Source organism: Chinchilla lanigera, unplaced genomic scaffold, assembly GCF_000276665.1.
Source record: "Chinchilla lanigera isolate Chin_1 unplaced genomic scaffold, ChiLan1.0 scaffold00041, whole genome shotgun sequence".
In the NCBI taxonomy this organism is placed as follows: domain Eukaryota; kingdom Metazoa; phylum Chordata; class Mammalia; order Rodentia; family Chinchillidae; genus Chinchilla; species Chinchilla lanigera.
Genome location: NW_004955442.1, coordinates 7183142 through 7191974, shown reverse-complemented (window position 1 = coordinate 7191974; position 8833 = coordinate 7183142).

The following is an 8833-nucleotide window of genomic DNA, read 5'->3' as shown; positions in this document are numbered from 1 at the left end:
AGGCTGCTGACACCCAGCTGTTAGAAGTGGAGCTGGCGTCCTCTCGTGCTCCTCTCTCACTTCCTCAATCATTTATGAACCTCTCTGGCACTTGGCTGCTTCCCTTTCTGCTTCTCTGCCATGTTGTGTTATGTCCTTGCCAGAAACTAGCACTGCACTGCCTGCACCCTCCAGCCAGCAATAAACCTCTTTACTGAAAAACTTACCCAGCCTCGTCTTTTGTTATAGCCACACAGAATGGAGTAAGACAAGAACCCAATGGTAATTCTAGGTCTAGAAAAGGTACAAAAGCTATAAACAAACATTAAGTTGGACATGGTAGTATACACCTATAGTTCCAGCTACTCAAGAGGCTGAGGTAGGAGGATCACTTAAGCCCAAGCAGTTTGAGGCCAGCCTGGGCAACAAAGCGAGATATTAGAGAGAAAGAGAGAGAGAGAGAGAGAGAGAGAGAGAGAGAGAGAGAGAGAGAATTGCTGGCTGTTCTTAACAGGTGTGAAAGTAAGACAGAAAAGTCAGTGAAACAGGTCAATAAATAGCTGAAGAAAAGAGGGGGGAAAAAAAGACAACAAATGGCCAGAGCTTTAAACAGATCGATAGAACAGAATAGAAAACCTAGAAATAGATCCCGGCCCTCAATGCATATGGCCAACTGATGTTTTCACAAAGTCATCCCAGCAATTCAACAGGGAAGAGGAGGGTTATCAGCAAGTGACAACGGGCCCTCCGACGCCAGTGTGGGAAAATGGAGCAGGACTCATACTTCTTATCTTGGGCAAAAACCAGTTCCTGACGACCCTGGGCTACATATCAGCACTAAACATAAATCCGCTAGACAGGAGATAGGAGAGTATCTTTGTAACCTAGGAAGACGTCAAGCTTCTTAAGACACAGAACTCAACAGCCAAAAAAATGAGAAAAAATGGGTAATTTAGACTAATGCTTATCAACAGACAATAAATGAGCAAGCCACAAATGGGAAGCAATACTTGCAAAGCATATATCTGTCAGAAGCCAGTGTCCAGAACGTGAAAGGGTACATTCACTTCAGCCAAGCGTGGCAGCACACACCTGTAATCCTACCAGTCTGGGAAGCTGAGGCAGGAGGATTGCAATTTGGAGCCCAGCCTGGGCAACGTAGCAAGACCCTGTCTCAAAATTTAAAAAAATTTTATAATGACCTGGATTCAACCCCCAGTTTTAAAAAAAATACCTGCAATTCAAAAAAAGACAAATAACCAATTTAATAAACAGATGAAAATACTGATCTGATGCTTCACAAAGAAGCTATATGTGTTACTGGGCACATGAAGAAGAATTCAATATTATTAGTCATCAAGAAAGTACAGCCAGAGGCTGTGGATCTAGCTCAGCGGCACAAGTGCCTGCCTGGCAAGTGCAGAGTCCTGAGTTCGATTCCCACAACCAAAAAACAAACAAAAAAAACGAACAAACAGATCAGAATAACTGGCATACCTATAAGCTGGGCATGGTGGTGCATGCCTATAATCCCAGCACTTGGGAGGCTGAGGCAGAAGGATGGTTGTGAGTTCAAGACCAGCCTGCGCTACAAAGTGAGCTCAAGACCAGCCTGAACTGCACAGCAAGACCCTGTCTCAAAAAGACAAAAAAAAAAAATAAAAAGAAAAAGAAAGAAAGAAAGAAAGTGCAGCCAGGTATGGTGGCACACACCTGTAGTCCTAGAACTTGGGAGGCTGAGGCAGGAAGATTGCTGTAAGTTCAAGGCCAGCCTGGGCTACATAAGCAAGTTCAAGGCCATCCTGGAATACACAGTGAGACACTGTCTCCAAAAAAAGTGCAAATTAAAGCCACAATGAGCTACAGTCAGACACACTGTAATGATTATTCTTAAAACAACAATAAAATAAAAACAATTGTCAGTGGGGATGTGGAGCAACCAGGATGTCACAAAGGAATAACAATGCAAAATTGTTTGAAGATCTGGAAGTGTCTTAGAAAAGTAAACATAACAATTACCCCATCACCTGGTAATTCCATGCCTAGGTACCTACCAAAGAGAAATGGAAATCCTCAATCCAAAAGGCCTCTCTTGGGATATTTGCAGCTGCTCTATTCACATTAATCCCAAGCTGGAAATAACCCACATGCCCACTAGTGGTCATGTGATGGGGATGCGTTCTGAAAAATAAGACATTAGGCAATTTTTTCATGTGCTGTGAGCATCATGGAGGATCCTTCCACAGACTAAGATGGCTAGGACGTCCCAGGAAACATAATTTCATGGGTCCACCACCATACATGGCTCTACTGTTGACCAAAACATCAAGTGGTGACTCAGTAATACAAAAGGACTGCTGGTAGCGCAGAACAAAGTGGGCCAATCTCTAAAACATCACAACATGTGAAAGAATACACACTCTGTTTTCTATTTACATAGTTTTACAACAGGTACAATTAATCTACACTGAAGTCACTGAGGAGAGCAGGAGCCTCTGGTGGTGGGGTGGAGATGACAAGGAGGGGGACTGAGGACAGCTAGCAACATCTTCTGCCTTGTTGGGGGTTTAGGTTCCAGGGGACATGCAGCTGTCAGAACTCCGTAGACACATTTCAGGCTTCTACATTACTCTAAAGGTCTGTACTCTTCACTGTATGCAAATTTTCCACGCACTGACTTTAAAAATATGGCATGTTAAAATTTAAAAATTATTACAGTAAAAGATAGATTGCCACTAAAGCCCCTCAAAATATTCCCCTTCCCTTCATTCACATTTATCCCATCATTCTTGCCACTTTCTGAAGCCGTTCTGGAAGTTCTTTGCTAGGAGCGGCTGGAGCTGGAAATTGGCCACACGTGTGGGGGCAGGACAGAGCCAGAGCACCTGGAGCAGTCCAGCTACCTCAGTCCTGAGAAAAACATCCTGCCTGGACAATTTCAGTCGTTAGTTGCTAAGCAACATTGCCTCTCCTGATACTAACTTTGCAAGGGTATAAATAAATGCCCCTGCTCTTATAGTCCAGTCCTCTGGCCCGTCAGGTAAGAGGCAGCTCCACCCGACCCCAGCTCTTATCTCTTGTTTTTATTTTCATCATACCCACCACTGTTCCTGCCCCGGGGTACACTGAGAGACCAACAAGGTCCCCTACCGTCCTCTTTTCATGTCTTTATGAGGTATGATCAAAAGTACAGCGAATACCGCTTAGTGCCATCCAGTGGAAAGGCGGGCTTGTGTCCTCGTGCACCTTATTCACATCTGGCACCATACAGCTTCAGGCCCTTTTCCCAAGCGAAGATGACTATGAAAGATTAATGTTCTGAATCGATTCAGGACTTCAAGGCAGCCACCACAGGACAGCTAAAGACACTCAAGAAAGAGCACTTCCAGGACGGTTTCAGAAAGAAGCAAAAATGATGGGATGAGTGTGTTGAAACTGAGGGGGGAGAATTTTGAGGGGAATTAATGGCAATGTGTCTTTTATTCTAATAAATTTTAAAATTTAAACATTCACCGTGTGTTTCGATCACACCTCGTACATCACCAGAAGGCTAGCAGGGAAGGAGAAAGGGCAAATACTGAACATGTAGGGCAAGATGTTCTGATGTCTGCACGTTTCACCACAAAAGCATTCAAAAGAACATGGGTGGACAAAAGGATGGGGCAGAGAGGGGATGAGGAAAACATCACTGCACGCCAACAATCCTGACACCGAGTGGGCACACGTGGTCCTCATTACTCTGATCCGCTCTCCTGTGTGCCCGAGTCTCTGAGAGGAAGATGGGCAGGGACGTCGCAGAGCCCTCTTCAAGGGACTCCTGTTGGCCAAACTGGGGAAAACTAAGCTTGGAAATTAGGAGGGAAAGTGACAGATTACTGCACAAGAAAGAAAGAACGCACGAGTCCAAAGCTACTAAAGAAAAAGAGCAAAGAAGGAAGGAGCAGGGGAGGAGGGGCAGTCTTCCTAGGGTGTAAGAAATAAAAGAACAGTAAAGCTAGAGTCACCTCTCAGCCTCTCAGAAATGACAGGTTCAGACACGACTCACCAGAGGCTGCTCAAGCTCATGGCTCGGGGTTTGATACAGACATGGAACATTTACATGAGCTCAAACTCTCTCACCACAAGTTACTTATCATTTACATGGGAAAAAAATCATAATTTTACAGTGGAAAACCTAGCGGACATCGCCCTAACAGATCAAAGCTAAGTCGCCAATATCGGGACAGAGGGGCCTCCCGACAGAATGACTGCCCCTTCTGTGGCATTCTGAATGCAGACCCAGGAGGTGGCAGGCGGAGCTCAGGAAGGGACACTCCACAGAGTGACCAACACGAACTCTTCACTCTTCAAAACCGTAAGCAACCAGCAGGCACAGGGCGCAGGGGTAAATCCCTCCCCCAAAACGCAGGAGACGGGCTCCATTCCCAGCACCTTGAAACCTAACACAGCCGGAATGTAAAATCACGAGAGAGAAAGAAACACAGGAACTGCTCCAGGATAACAGACAGGAAACAGCGAAACAGGACCCAACTCATGCTCTGTGATTGCCTTTCACTAGAAGGACGCTGAGGACTTAACCGGACAATGGGCAGAAACGGAAGGAAGCCGGTAGATCAGAGGACAGCACTGCATTCCTGGGGGTTTCATGATTTTGTTAGCAGAACTGTGGACTGCAAGAGGAAGTCTAGCTGCAGGAAACAGACATGGAGATGTTTCGGAGGAAAGATCTATCAAGCTGGCAACTTACTCAGAAATTGCACTTCTGAAATTAAATATTATATACCCACTATCAGGCATATTTATGTAATTTGTACACTGACTCTGTAAATACATAGAAAATGTGAATATGAGAATGGTAAAACAAGTATACAATGTTAGTAACTAGTGAAGCTGGGTAAAGAGGCCAAGGGATGCTTTGTACTATTCTTGTAAATTCCCAAACATCTGAAGTTATGCCAAAATGAAAAAGTACAATAGAGCAGCAGTCTGAAAGTCACAAATTCAAAATGCTTCAAGATCTAAAAGCATTGGCATGTAAAGGCTCTGACAAGTCCTGCACAAGGGACCCCGTTCAGTTTGGAGACAGCAGATTTTGGCAGAATTGGGGGCAGCATCTGCTCCCCTTTATGTACACCTGCCTGTTCTGCAGTGTCACCAGTACACCAGTGCACTGGGCACTTGTACTCGCCCAAAACCCCCAGCCCAGCCCCCAGGGGACCTGCAGTGCTCACCTTCTTGGAGGACCTCTTTCCACTTCAGCATGCCCCTGAGACACAGAAGGCGGAGCAGTGAGGCCCAGCCGGCCACTGAGTGCTGGGCCTGGCTCCACAGTCTCAGGACCCGGCGGCCCCTCCGCACCTCAGACACCCTGAGGATGAGCTGGGCTGTGCCCTGGTCCAGCAGTGCCTTGGAAAACAGCCAGAGCCTAGGAGAAAGGGATGGTGAAAGGCAGCGGCTCTCCCCCAGGCTCAGGGTTTTCTGCTTCAAGCAAGCAGACCAGCGTCTAAGAGGCAAGTTCTAGACCCCAGTCTTGAGATCATCGTAAGATCATTTCTACTGAACCCTAAGCCCACAGGGAGGAAGCAAAGCAAGAGGATTGAGATGGTGGGCTTTGGGGCCAAGGTTCCAATCCCAGTGGTGCTATTGGCTGTGCGTCCTTGGACAAAGTTGTAGCCTCTCTGGACTTCTTTCTCTGCAAAGGAGGGAATGAAACAAGCAGTGACGTGGACACTGATGCTGACATGTGCTCATCTACGTGTGGCAGAGCTTTCTGCAGGAGCTATCCTGCCCGCGCGCTCCTTCACACTATCACCTTGCCACTCTCCCACCGAGAGCTGGGCTCCACTTCCTCCCTGTGAATCACGGCTGGCCTTGAAACCTGGTCACCACTGGAATGGAGCGGGAGCAAGGCTTTTGATGCCCCTAGGGCCCCAGCTACCTGCTGAGAAGTCTACCTGTTTCATTCAGGCCCACCACAGCACGGGGAAGCCTAAGCAGCCACGTGAAGGGCAGGATGTGGGAGACACCACAGTGCCAGGGATGTGAGGGAAGCCTTCCTGGACCTCCCATCCAGCCCAGTCACACATCTGGCTGGAAACTGGCTTGGATGGGAGCTGACTCAGCTGGAGGCTGACCTGCAGAATCTTGAGTTAAGAAAAGGATGGTCACTTAATGTTATGGTTGATACATTGTGTCAACTTGAGGAGTCTAGAAGCTTAACTAAGTAACTCAGCAGTTCTACATCCTGGGGTAAAAAGAACATGCCCTTCCTGCCCTAGGTTGTTGTTTATTGTGTCAACCTGAGAAGTTTAAAAGTTCAACTAAATGATTCAGCAGGGGGCCAGAGTCCTTACTTTGTATACATGGTGAGCCTGTGCAAGAGGAGGGCATGAGATTATGTAAGGGCTACACGCCCCCCTGGGTGGGAGTAGCTCCCCTCCTTTTGCTTTTGCTGCTTTTGCTGTCTTGTGCTGCCTTGAAGTGTTGGCCCTGTGCCCTGCCACTCTGCCTTGGAGCCAGCTGATTATAGACTGAAACCTCCACAAACTATAAGCTAAATAAACCTTTCCATCCTTAATTCTGGGCATCAGGTATTTTGTCTCAGCAATGACAGAAAAGTAAGCAAGACACTAAACCATGGTGTTTCAGGGTTGCTTGTTATGCAGCAGTAGCTGACAAGTACACTGTATACTGATGCACTGACCCCACCCTTTAGATGCAGTATCTGACTCCTACAAAAGCCCTCAGTATTAGGATCCCCATCACACAGAGGAAGAAACAAGGCACACAGCCAGGAATTTTCCCAAAACATATATAAGCGGCTAGCAGTACCTAATATGTGGTGTTGTTTTCAGACTGAAATGAACTTGAACTATAAAGTGTTTGCTCCTAACCCATCATGAGTGAGCAACAGACAACATCATGGTGAGGAATGAGGGAAGAGCACCCCTAAGAAGCTGCTGTTGAACTTATCCTGCTGGGGGAGGGGCTCCTCATTGTTGGATGTTCCATGACACATGGGAGACATTCCCGGGAGCATCAGCATCAAAACAGGACCACTATACTCTTTGGTGCACAGCACACGGCTCTATGGATTGTATGTGTGCTTCTTATGGCTGCTACAAATAATGCCATTGGCTGCGTTCTCTTTTTGCATTGGTTTCTAGAAAACCCAGAGCCAAATCTTCAGCTCAGCTCTGGAAAATGTAGACCTTATGATATACATCGTGTTTATTGGTACCAGTTTGAGTGCTTATCCAACTTCTTTTTCTATTTCCCCTACTTTCCTCTTTTATTTATTTTTTGTTTGTTTGTTTGTTTTTGTTTTTTTTCTGGTACTGGGGATTGAACTCATGACCTCGCGCTAGCTGGGCAGGTGCTGTGCCGCTGAGCTAAATCCCCAGCCCACCACCTCATTTATAATTAAAGTTTTATTGGAACACAGTCATGTCCATTCACTTACGAATAGTCTATGATACATCTATCTGTGCTACAAGGGCAGAGCTGAGTACTTGTGACAGGAACCGTATGGCCCACAGAGCTGAAAATCCTAACCATCTGGCCTGTCACTGAACAGTTACCAATTCCTGACCTAGAACGTGTTCATTTTTATGATCTGCCACCAGTCTTTGTTCACTTGGGAGTGAGGGTGAGCAATGGGACAGACGGGTAGACAGATGGATGATGGACAGAAGGTGATGTCTGGCAACTCTGGAACCCAGCTGTCCAGGACCATGTCCTTAGCTATGGGTCCCCTCAAGTCCAGGCCATGGCCGGGGACAAAGCTGGGGTGCAGAGGGAACCCTTAAAGCAGGTGCACTCTGCACCAGGACACCAGGAGCTTGTGCCACTGACACACAATAGCATTAGAAACTTGGTCTCTGCCACAGCTCCTACACAGACCTCCAGGTCCCTGGGGAGTTCCTTGGCATAGCTGTGTCTTTTGCTCTTGGGTTCCTGGACAGGGGCTGCTCACAGAAAGATTGCACCATAGGTCGAAGTTTGGAGTCTCAGGCCCAGTTCCCATCTTCCCAAAAGGGCAGTGGGTGGGGGCTGAGTAATGGGTCACGTCTATGTGATTGCACCACCTGTGGCATCTCTTCCCGTGGGCTACTCTGAGTCACACCCTTTGTAACCCACGGGGACTCAGAAGCAAAGTGTCTCCCCAGCTCAGGGACTATCCTAGCAGGCGTGGGTCCCTGGGGCCTCCTGTGTGTTGTAGGTTGTCCAGAAGCACAGGTCGTGACCCAGGGATGTGTGTTTGGTGACTGAAGTGGGGACAGTTGTGTGGGACTGAGCCCTGAGCCTGGGGGACCTGCAGAGTGCTTCTAGAGAAAGTAGTGACAGAACAGGGACCAGACCCAGCTCTGCCCCTCATGTCATCACAGCTGTATCAGTCTGCGGATGAGGATGGGGGACACTGAGGAGACACACTCTCCCTGGGACCATTTCTACTGACATTAGTTTCATTCTATATACACCATTATGATTTTTAAGTTGCCCACATGAATGTGCTCATAAGAATGGATAGGTGGATGGGTGCGTGGATGGGTGGGTGGATGGATGGATGGATGGGTGAATGGATGGATTGGATGGATGGGTGGATGGGTGGGTGGATGGGTGGATGGGTAGATGGATGGATGGATGGGTGGGTGGGTGGATGGATGGATGGATGGATGGATGGATGGATGGATGGATGGTGGATGGGTGGATGGGTGGATGGATGGATGGATGGGTGGATGGGTGGGTGGATGGATGGATGAGTGAATGGGTGGATGGATGGATGGATGGGTGGGTGGATGGATGGGTGGATGGGTGGATGGATGGATGGATGGGTGAATGGATGGATGGATGG